This window comes from Poecilia latipinna, unplaced genomic scaffold (assembly GCF_001443285.1).
Source record: "Poecilia latipinna isolate Pla-1442-1.1 unplaced genomic scaffold, P_latipinna-1.0 Scaffold5120, whole genome shotgun sequence".
NCBI lineage: Eukaryota > Metazoa > Chordata > Actinopteri > Cyprinodontiformes > Poeciliidae > Poecilia > Poecilia latipinna.
In genome coordinates this window covers 1-10,265 of record NW_015117736.1, presented here as the reverse complement: position 1 = coordinate 10,265, position 10,265 = coordinate 1, and the positions used below count along the sequence as shown (strand labels likewise).

General features: G+C 34.8%; 1 long non-coding RNA gene across 1 annotated transcript; it reads right to left on the bottom strand.

The window, feature by feature from the left end:
- Positions 1-2,122: 2,122 nt before the first annotated feature.
- Positions 2,123-5,497, bottom strand: LOC106943304 (uncharacterized). The gene is made up of 3 exons (XR_001423886.1): positions 5,365-5,497; positions 2,340-2,602; positions 2,123-2,198 (listed from the first exon to the last, which is right to left on the bottom strand). It is a non-coding gene; the product is annotated as an uncharacterized LOC106943304 (long non-coding RNA).
- Positions 5,498-10,265: the final 4,768 nt, after the last annotated feature.

The following is a 10,265-nucleotide window of genomic DNA, read 5'->3' as shown; positions in this document are numbered from 1 at the left end:
TTGAACATAAGATGTTCAGCATCTTATGTAGGACAATATATGTGAACGTAAAACATAGGCCCTGTTGGACAGTCAAACATCTACTCACTTTCAGCAAGGAATCAACTAGAGGTACTTTGATTTAGGATACCTTTATATTCTGTATAGTGAATTTGTTTTCATTATGTCTGATATTGTTTTTTGTTGTGTTTGGGAGCTGGTGTAATGTGAGGGGTTAGCTGCAGGTGCAGGTCAAATACAAGTTCAATTCATACATCAATCCAGTTTATTTGACATGTGTATGGGTGCATATGCGGTGTGTAGGTGTGTGTGTATGTAATAGAGAAAGTCTGTGTATGACCTTTGGGTGTGTGGGNCTTTCTTTCCTTATTCTTTCCATTTGTACCAGGTAAATGAATGTATGTCTTCGTTGTTCTGCAGTTTCTGTGTAAGTTCATGCATTGTCTTATATTGGATTAAACTTCAATTCTGTGACGTCAACACGCATTATTGTTTTCCTTGTGGATACATGCGGCCTGCTGGGAGGACCTGGTATCCAAGAGGAAGAGAGAGCCAGACTTTTTCCAAAATTAACTAATTTAGATAGTCTTCCTTAACAAAACATATACAAAACATATGGTATGTATTTTCTACTACACTTTTGGATAATTTCTCTTTTATCCTTGGCTTTAGCCTGTGGACCAGGACGTCTCAGAAGTCATTGGAGCTCTCCCAGTGTGACCAGCAGACTGAAGCCCTGCCTGTGACCAGCTTTCTCAGTATAACAAATAAATGTTTTATTCTTTCACTTTTTGTGTATTTTTAAATATCTCAATCTGAAGTATTAGTGTATTTATGTAGTTTATGTAATGAAATAAAAAATAATTTACTCTGTTAAAATTATTTTCACTCTTTGCTGTCAATAGCAGAGTTGACATACTGTAAATTCTCTGGAAAAAAATAAGAAAAAGATGTAGTTTAATGTTTGACAATGAGTGATTTATAAATCAAAAGTCATTTCTCAATAACGTATAAAAATAAATACAGGAAAATTATTTGTTCCTTGGCTTGAAATGTTAAATATACATTAAATTATGGAATTATGTAAATATATTCTTTAATAAAACACTGTAAATATGTGTCTGTTCATCAATGTCATTATAAAAATTATCAGAATTGTTTCTATCAAATAAAACATTGTGCTCTTTATTCAGAAATGCCCCAAAACAATGAAATAATCACATCAAAAATTAGAAACTCTGTCTTTAGTCATTTCTTTGATTGCTAAATATATTAGTGTGTGAGAGAAAATGTGTCAATGGCAGGTATTAACTTAAAATACTTTGTAGAATGGCACTTTATAAAGTTCGGTTCATTCACTTGTATTACCTTACTGGCACATATTCCACATTCAATATGGCGGACGCTGTTATGTATCGCAGCAACGGGCTGATCTGCTCCACGAGGCATCTATGTATTAATGTCTATGGCTGTGGAGGACTGAGTGGCTGGATCGCTGCCAAGCTTCGTGTGCTGGTGGCCGCAGCGGATCGGTTGGCTGGTGGCGAGAAGAAGACCGAGTGCCGGCGAGAGGGCCACGCCCTCGTCCCTTATCTAAGACTCCATTCCAACTTCCTTCCACAGACATTTTTTTATTGACTCTGCTACATAACGTTGCGCTGCATTTTTTTTTTTTTTGTACTTATTTTTTAGTAAATTATTGTCAATCTTAACAGGCTAATTTTTTAAAACCCTGCTCACATTTGCTACAGTTTTAACTAAATCAATATTACCACTCGGGTCCCACACCAATTTTCAATGTTAGGTTTGCATTACTATACTTGTAAATTGAAAATCATCATAATTAACAGAAATAAAGGCTTTAAAATGTGTTTAATTATTCTATTGGTGACCTTTCAAGTGAACTGGTTGCACTTGGAATATATTTATAAGCACCGGAGTATCAGCATAAATGCACATAAAATTTTTCATACTTTGCTTCTACTTCAGAAATAAATGCACTATGTGTTGGTCTACCACACAAGGGTCCAATAAACATATTCTCTTGATTGGAACATAATTAGTGCAATTATCTGATTCAATGTTTACAGTGTTGACAATGCCGTTTAAATACTCTACCTAGCAGAAGTATGAAAACTGTTGTGTATTTCAGGATTACATCGAGGGATGGCATGGAAGTCCACAACAGAAGATGGAAGCTTAAAAGGAAGAAAAGTCACATTATTGTTAATCTATCAAGTCAGACAAGCAGCTGTTGATTTATACATCTTAACGGTAAAGGTAATTTAATTTATATCGCAAATTTTCAACAACAAGTTAATAGAAGGTTCTTAAATTACTTTTTGGTAGACATCGTTTTGAAGAGGGTTGGAGCAGAGAATACAGCTGTGTCTAGCGGTCAGGTAAGTCTTCACATCAATCACGTGAGCTCTTTTCCTCTCCAGTGTGACTATATCAAAACCTTGCCCCATCAGGTTGTGTCCTGGTACAAAAGGAGCAGCATCACACTCTATTTGGGTCCCAGTCCGACATGACAGAACAGAGGAGTGAACAAGGAGGACGCTTAGGAGAAGGAAAGCTGAAGTTGAATCAGGCAGCATCGCTGTAGTCAGAAGCAAAAAGATAGAAAAGGAATTAACTGTTTTTTACATAAAGCATGACATTTTTGTTATTTTCATGACTTATTTATATACAACATATAATAAAGTTATACACTTTATTTGAAGGGGTGTGCATAAAACTGACATGACATTGCCATAAACATTAAGGAGTTTTCATGAATATTTATGACGGTTCTCATTAAATGTCATTCAGTAAATAATGACACTTTTCATGCAAAGTTGACATTATTTAAAATGTCTTTGTAATGGCAACTTGACATTAACCAATTAATTATCCAAATTTTGTAATGTAATAATACACAAAGATACATAACATTGTACATTTTGATAATTAATTATTATGACATATTTATGACAGATGACGATTCTTGGTTAATGCCACGTTGTCATGTCCATCAAATAAAGGTTACCGAAAGGGTTATGCTAACAAATTAAAAATAAAAAAATAGCTGATCAGAGATACATATATAAAAATGTACATTAAAGTTCAAATGCAGGTATGAATTAAATGGGGGATTGTTTCAAAAATATGTAAATGTATTTAATACATGGGTAAATATCTGTTTACACAACCATTCATTTTAACATTTTAACATAGTCACCCATTGAATTTAGAGGGTCTGGCTGACAGATACATTTAGGATCTGCTGCTAACACATGACTTTAATCTGAATTGAATACAAGTCAGACTTAATGGTTAAATATTGTTTAAACATGTTAATATTTTTAATATGGGTAATATTTCTTACCCATGTATTAAATACATTTACATATTTATCGAAACAATTACACATTTAATTCATACATGCATTTGAACTTTTATGTACATTTTTATATATGTATGTTTGTTCAGTTATATTTTATTTTTGCATGTGTTAGCATAAGCTACTATCACATTTTTGAGTTAGAGCATATTTGTTATTGGGAGCAGCAGTTATTGATGGTGAAACATTAGTAAACAGTTCTCGCCTTTGTGCGATCTTAACATTGTTTTTACTCCCCTTGACCTACGGGTCGAAATGACCCGCCCTAACAAAAGCACCAAAATAAAGCAGCTTACTTGAATTTGAAACTCCCCCTTTTTTCTTTTTTTTTTGCATGATGGAACAATCTGTTATTTATCAATTTAACTCAATTTAATTAATTTATCATTTATTTTTTTGTTACACAATACAAAAAGACAATCAACAGCGTTACATTTTATTTGCCACAAAACAACTGCCATAAGTTTTCTTTTACACAATAAGGGTTTATTATTGTAATTATATAACTGTGAAGTAATTACTTCTGAATTACCTATAATGAAAAGGATAAAAAGTCAACAATCTGTAACTTTTTTGTCAACCGTTCATTCTTTTATATTTAGAAGGTAAATTATGAAAATACATCTCTCATACAACATTCTTCAACAGAAAATGTTGAAAATGTTCAAAATAAGAACATCTTCAGCATAAGACATTGAACATAAGATGTTCAGCATCTTATGTAGGACAATATATGTGAACGTAAAACATAGGCCCTGTTGGACAGTCAAACATCTACTCACTTTCAGCAAGGAATCAACTAGAGGTACTTTGATTTAGGATACCTTTATATTCTGTATAGTGAATTTGTTTTCATTATGTCTGATATTGTTTTTTGTTGTGTTTGGGAGCTGGTGTAATGTGAGGGGTTAGCTGCAGGTGCAGGTCAAATACAAGTTCAATTCATACATCAATCCAGTTTATTTGACATGTGTATGGGTGCATATGCGGTGTGTAGGTGTGTGTGTATGTAATAGAGAAAGTCTGTGTATGACCTTTGGGTGTGTGGGTGTGTGTATGTAATAGAGAAAGTTTGTGTCTGACCCTTTAACTTTTTTCAGGTGTTTTAATGGTTTTATAATTCTCGGGTCAAAAATGACCCATAAGACAATCTTTGTACCCTAGTGGTCTACAGACCTCATGGAAACATAAACATAAACAAAGTATCACTTTTTCTAATGAATCGTTCAATTTAGGAGAAGTCATAAAATTTCAAGTTAAAAAAGATAGTTTAAGGTATTTTTTTCTACAGCTAAACATGGTAGTGGGTCACTTTTGACCCACAAGACAACATAAAGGCTAGATAACACAAAAAGGCTCAGCCAGTAGATATTTGAGAAAAAACCCCATTGAAGTTCATTCATTAATCTGATTTGATTCCCATTTTATTATCCGATATATTCCTTTTGTCTCAACAGTAGTAGTAGGTTACCTGCCAGTACTTAAAGAAATACGTTATTCACATAATAATTCAGCTGTAAAGTTTGGCTATTTGGTTAATACATTTTCAGACTTGACTAGAAATCAGCATGTCAGTAATAATTCCTTGTGTGTAAAGTTTCTTCATTCCTTGATTAGAGACTGAGCTTGGCTTTATTAATTAATAATAAAATATTACAATTCGTAATAATTACATTAGCCAAACCTGAAAGCGAGTTCTGATTCCCAACAATTTTGATGTCCTCTTGTGAGGTTGCTACAAAATCTTTGGTTTCCAGAATTCTGATTCACAGCAATTAATCAACAAATTCAGCTTTGGAGATCCACAGATCTTTGATTTCAAGAAACAGCCACAAACCTCCACCATATTAATATCAGTGAAATTAAATTCATAATCAAATTGTCTTCAAAAAATATTTTAGAACTCAATAAACACAATATTTTTATTTGCTGCAGTGAATTCTAAGCAAAGATACTCTTTGCATATTAAAAAGTCTTACCTGTTCCAAAGCAGACTGAAAAGAAGTTGAAACAAGCAATGTTTCTAAGTGTGCTGAGCTGAGAACTGTGGTTTATAAAGCAGCAGCCCTGGAGAGATAAGGATTCATACAGAACATTGTCTAAAGGTCAATTGAATGTAGTTACTTTGTTTCTTGTAACTGCCATCAAAATTATAGTTTTTTTTACTTTTGCAGCATTCTGTATAAAGTATCTATGTGAACGGAACAAACAGTTCTACCGGAACTGCAATGAAGAAAATGTTTAACAGCGAAGCATAAAAATGCATAAAAAGCAACTTAAATTTAGCTTCAGTCAATAACGGAACATGGTAAGGATTATTGAAATTTATTTAAGTATTTTAATTCAGTGATTGTGCGGCACTCATGAAACAGACAGGAGTTCTTTAGTTTCAGCAACTAGATTTGATCCACTCTATGTGTATTTTTCTCAGAGTTGTTCTCTCTGGAACAGCCAGCATTGGCGCACAAAACAACTGTTACAAAGTTTCTTCTTCTAGTTACAACTTTACAACTGACGCTACTTCCGGTACAAAAACAGTCACGTAGCACACATCTCTCAACACAAAGCTGAAGTTGGTTTCCAATTCTAGCTTCCAATAGCTAAAAGGCAATTCCACCAAATTTTTCACTACCTTCCGCATCTTTAATCATCTCTAGTTTAAAAACTACTACACTTAGACACTTCAAACTTGGACTTGATTATTCTCCTCTTCAAGCTGGATATTTAAAACTATATTTGGGTTTTGTGAAACATTTTTCTGATTTGTGAAAACTCAATCAAGTTCGATTTTCACCATTTTTTGCATCTCTTTTATACTAGAACTGCTCTAATTAAAAATCGATAGACGCTTCAAATCTGGACTCGATTATTCTCCTCTTCAAGAAGAATCTTTATAACCATGTTTGTGATTTGTGAAACTTTTATCTGATTTGTGAAACTTCAATAAAGTTTGATTTTACCCCTTCAGCATCTGGATTGCACTATACTAATCTGGATAATAGGTTTCTGAGATGCACCAGGAGACTTTAGGGCAGTTTGAAAAAATATTATACCTGCCCCAGCAGAAGAATTATTCTAATCTCAATTGACGCCACTGTGTCTGTTTCTGGCAGGCCAAATTTCCTTGAGAATATGTAAACAAGCCGCTCTACCCTATCTCCTCTCCCCCTCCAACTGACATACATGGCATCGCATGGCTGGACTCAAGGACTTGCTTTGACTATAACATCTTATCAAGCACGAACTGAGCAAACTGTTTGAAATCATGGACGAATTTTGCACGCACTTCTCATACTTACAGATGCACTCCTTTATGTCACCGTCTCCTGACAGCTTATGTCTTTGCCATCCTCCCTCCTGTTTTATGGTCAGACCAACTTCTAACACCGATGAGGACGACTTGTTTCATATGGATAAAGATGCTGAATAGTGGATTATATGACAATAAACAGATTGAATGAATCCTACACTGAAAATGTGAAAACAAGAGGTGTTAGTGATAAGAACTGCATTTGATTTTCTCCTGTCTCTTTTTACATTATACATTTCTTATACTTCTTTTATTGTGTATTTGTATGTTTAGACAAAAAACAATAATAACCTTCCTTTTATTGGTCTCCTACTATTTCCTTTTTCCTTTCTTTCTTTCAAATGGTGACATGTAAAAATGATAAAGAGGAGGGAGAAAGTTAGAATTTTTTATGTTATTCTTACATTTATAACATCAAACATGTATTATTACTTTAGATCAGTGGTCCCCAAACTTTTTCCTGTGAGGGCCACATAATTTTTCCCTTCTCTGGTGGGGGGCCGGAAATTGTTTCTCGATTGATTTTTACCCAGAAAGGACATGGGCAAAACCCAAGAGTGAAACGGTCACTGGGACTAACTAGTATATATTCCATTGAGGGAATGTAACGATAATATATTTATTTCTCATATGTTAACATAAAGGCTCGTTTTGAAGTATAAGCTGCTACCTACAGGCATTGCTTCGAAGAATTCAACCTGGAATGCGGGTTCATAACAGACACGTGTTCACCTGCTCTACCGCTAGCAAACAACCGTACTGATTAAATAACATAAAAGTCAAGCAGTTCCCTAAAAGTCCAACAGATGGCAGCAATGCACCATGCAAAACAAAACACCCACAGTTTACAGGACACACTTCCTGCTAAAGAGCCCCCTGGTGGTTGAAGAAAATTCCACATATAAACCGGAAAATACAATAAATGAGAAAAAATAAAAAATAAAAAATCTGAATGCTTTCTGGTAATTTTCAGAGGGCCGGACCAAATGTGGAGGCGGGCCGGATCCGGCCCACGGGCCGTAGTTTGGGGACCCCTGCTTTAGATCATTAGCCCAACATTATATTGTTATAGATTATGGTGATTCTTATTTAAAGTGTTCTAACTTCCTTCTCTGTGTATAAACTCACCTGGAGGCCCCATCTGCCTGTTCGTCTTCATGTGAAACAGTTAACGGTGTGTTTCCCAGACCTTAAATTATGTTTCCACAGGTGCCTTCTTATCAGCCGGTATACTCCCTACCTTAGAAACTGCCTGTGTGCAGAAGGAGTTTGTTTCTCCCGTCTTGCTTTCTTATCCTCCCTCTTTTCCTTGATAATAAAAGATAATAAAAGATGAGCTCAAACTGGAAGTTACCAGAATGTTGTTGTTTTTTGTTGTTTTTTTTAACCCAATTTAAGCCTCTTGGACTCTGATAGCTGCTTTGGCTTCACACATTCAGAGCGAGGTTGTTACAGTGGACTCCTTCACTATTTAATTATTTTTGGCTTCTGCAGAATCCCAAAGTTTGGTTTTATGCTACAGAAGTTGAACTTGAAGAGCTGGTATGTGTGAACGTTGTCTACTTTTTGAATGACTTGCAGCAGACTGTTTGACTTTAGATCAGTTTTGAACATTTTAGGAACACAGTTATTTTACAGATAACATTGGACACAAGTGATATAAGAGCAAACAGCGAGGGAAGCTGGATGTTTTTGAGAATAACAATCTGTTTCCTCAAAGGTAGGATATAAAACATAGTTCATATAACTAATACAAGGTTTTTCAAAAATATATGAAGTCAACAACTTGTAGCAGTTTCAAAATTTTTATTGTCATTAAAGGGAACACAATTTCTGGTTGTATATATTAAAGCATAGTTATTTCTTGTGATTAAATGTTACACAGAATCTTAACATTTTTTCATTGTGTGATAAATACACATTTAGATAGGTCTTTAACAAAGTTAAGTGATTAAGTACAAATTGTGACTTTCTATCAGATTTAGTGAGTTAATGTTACATGATGAATTGAAATGCTTTCATTCCCAAAATTCACCAATCTCTTGTCACAAAGGAGATGGTTTATAACGACTGCACTTTTCTCCAGTCAGATACGGGTCACAGGTCACCGTGTATTTAACCTCAATGCCTCCTCTTTTTGCTTTGCACGTGAAAGTGTGAGTGCCAGGGCTCAGGTACTTCACGCACTTTCCGAGAAGGTCGTCATGGATCCAGTCTTCATCCCAAACTTCGATCTTCAATTCCAGGCTTGTGTCAACCTTCATGAGAAAATTGGAATGAAGGATCATTCAGATGCATATTTTCCCATTCATAGTCAAATTATTTAGGTGATATAGAAAATAAAACTATTTTCCACACATCTCAAAAGTTGATAAATGCAGAGTAATGTTAGCCGAAACACAACAGCACAAGATATGAAATACATCAGCTAGGCTGTGTCTGTTTACACAATATATGGGTAAAATGGTTTCTGTTCAAATATTTTCAGATTTTTTTCAGCTTTTACTTTTATTTGTACTCGACCATAAACACCATGAAATGTGCATGGTCTATTCAAGTAAAACCAAATACTTTTTCATTCAGGTGCTGACCCAGTATCCCAAAACATAAAGAGTCTGCAGCCTGGCTTGGATCTAGAAATGGAGTTGATTGTACATTCCCCAAGTTCAGAATATGCAGTTTGTCTGCATTACATATCATTTTATACTTTGATTTGTCTTATTTGATTTGAATTTCAAACAAGTTTAAAAAAGAGAAAATAAGCAATCAATAGGACAGAGAAAACAATTGGACAAAATGTTTTTATTTTGACATTCAAGGTTCATTTTCTGCATTTGTTGTTTAGAAAGCCAAGTTTTTGTGCTGATGATTTATTTGAAAAAGCAATAAGAGAGGGTCAGCACTTCCTGTCTCAACAACAGGTTAAGCAGAGCAGTGAGTGTGGGAGCCGCATGTCCACAGACACCCAGGTTGGTTCTGAGAACCGAAACAAGAACGAGTCGGGCCTAAAGGGAGGTGCTCTTTTCTTGTTATTGTGGCTGCTGGTTCATGTGAGCAACAAGTTGAAGGACAAATTAGTTCATAATCAATAATTTAACATCATCTAGTTGAAATTGAAACTACAATGGATTTCTGATATTAAATGATATTTGACCCAATATCAAATGTTTGCTAACAAATAGTTTTGATGGCACCAAAGAATAGATCAGCTTTCTCTCTAGACTGATGCATAAAAACCCAATTATCCTCACTGCCGGTAAATGAATGTCTATTTTTGTAAAAATAGATGCTGGTATTAGATCTATGAATTCTGCTGCATCAGCAGCGTAAATGTATCAGTGTGTCTGTTGTTGAGCTTTTTCAGCTAATCTGTGATGATAACGTTTACTGACCTTGCCCAAATTAAACTCAGCGCTCCACGTCGGATTATTAGATACAATCATTTGGGTCTTACGATATATGGAACCATAGTACATCTTGGCATAGCTGTGAACAAAAGAGGAGCCATATAAAAGGTGTGCTCATCAGGTTCCATAAGGTCTTTGTTTTTTACCTTTGCATCAACCCACC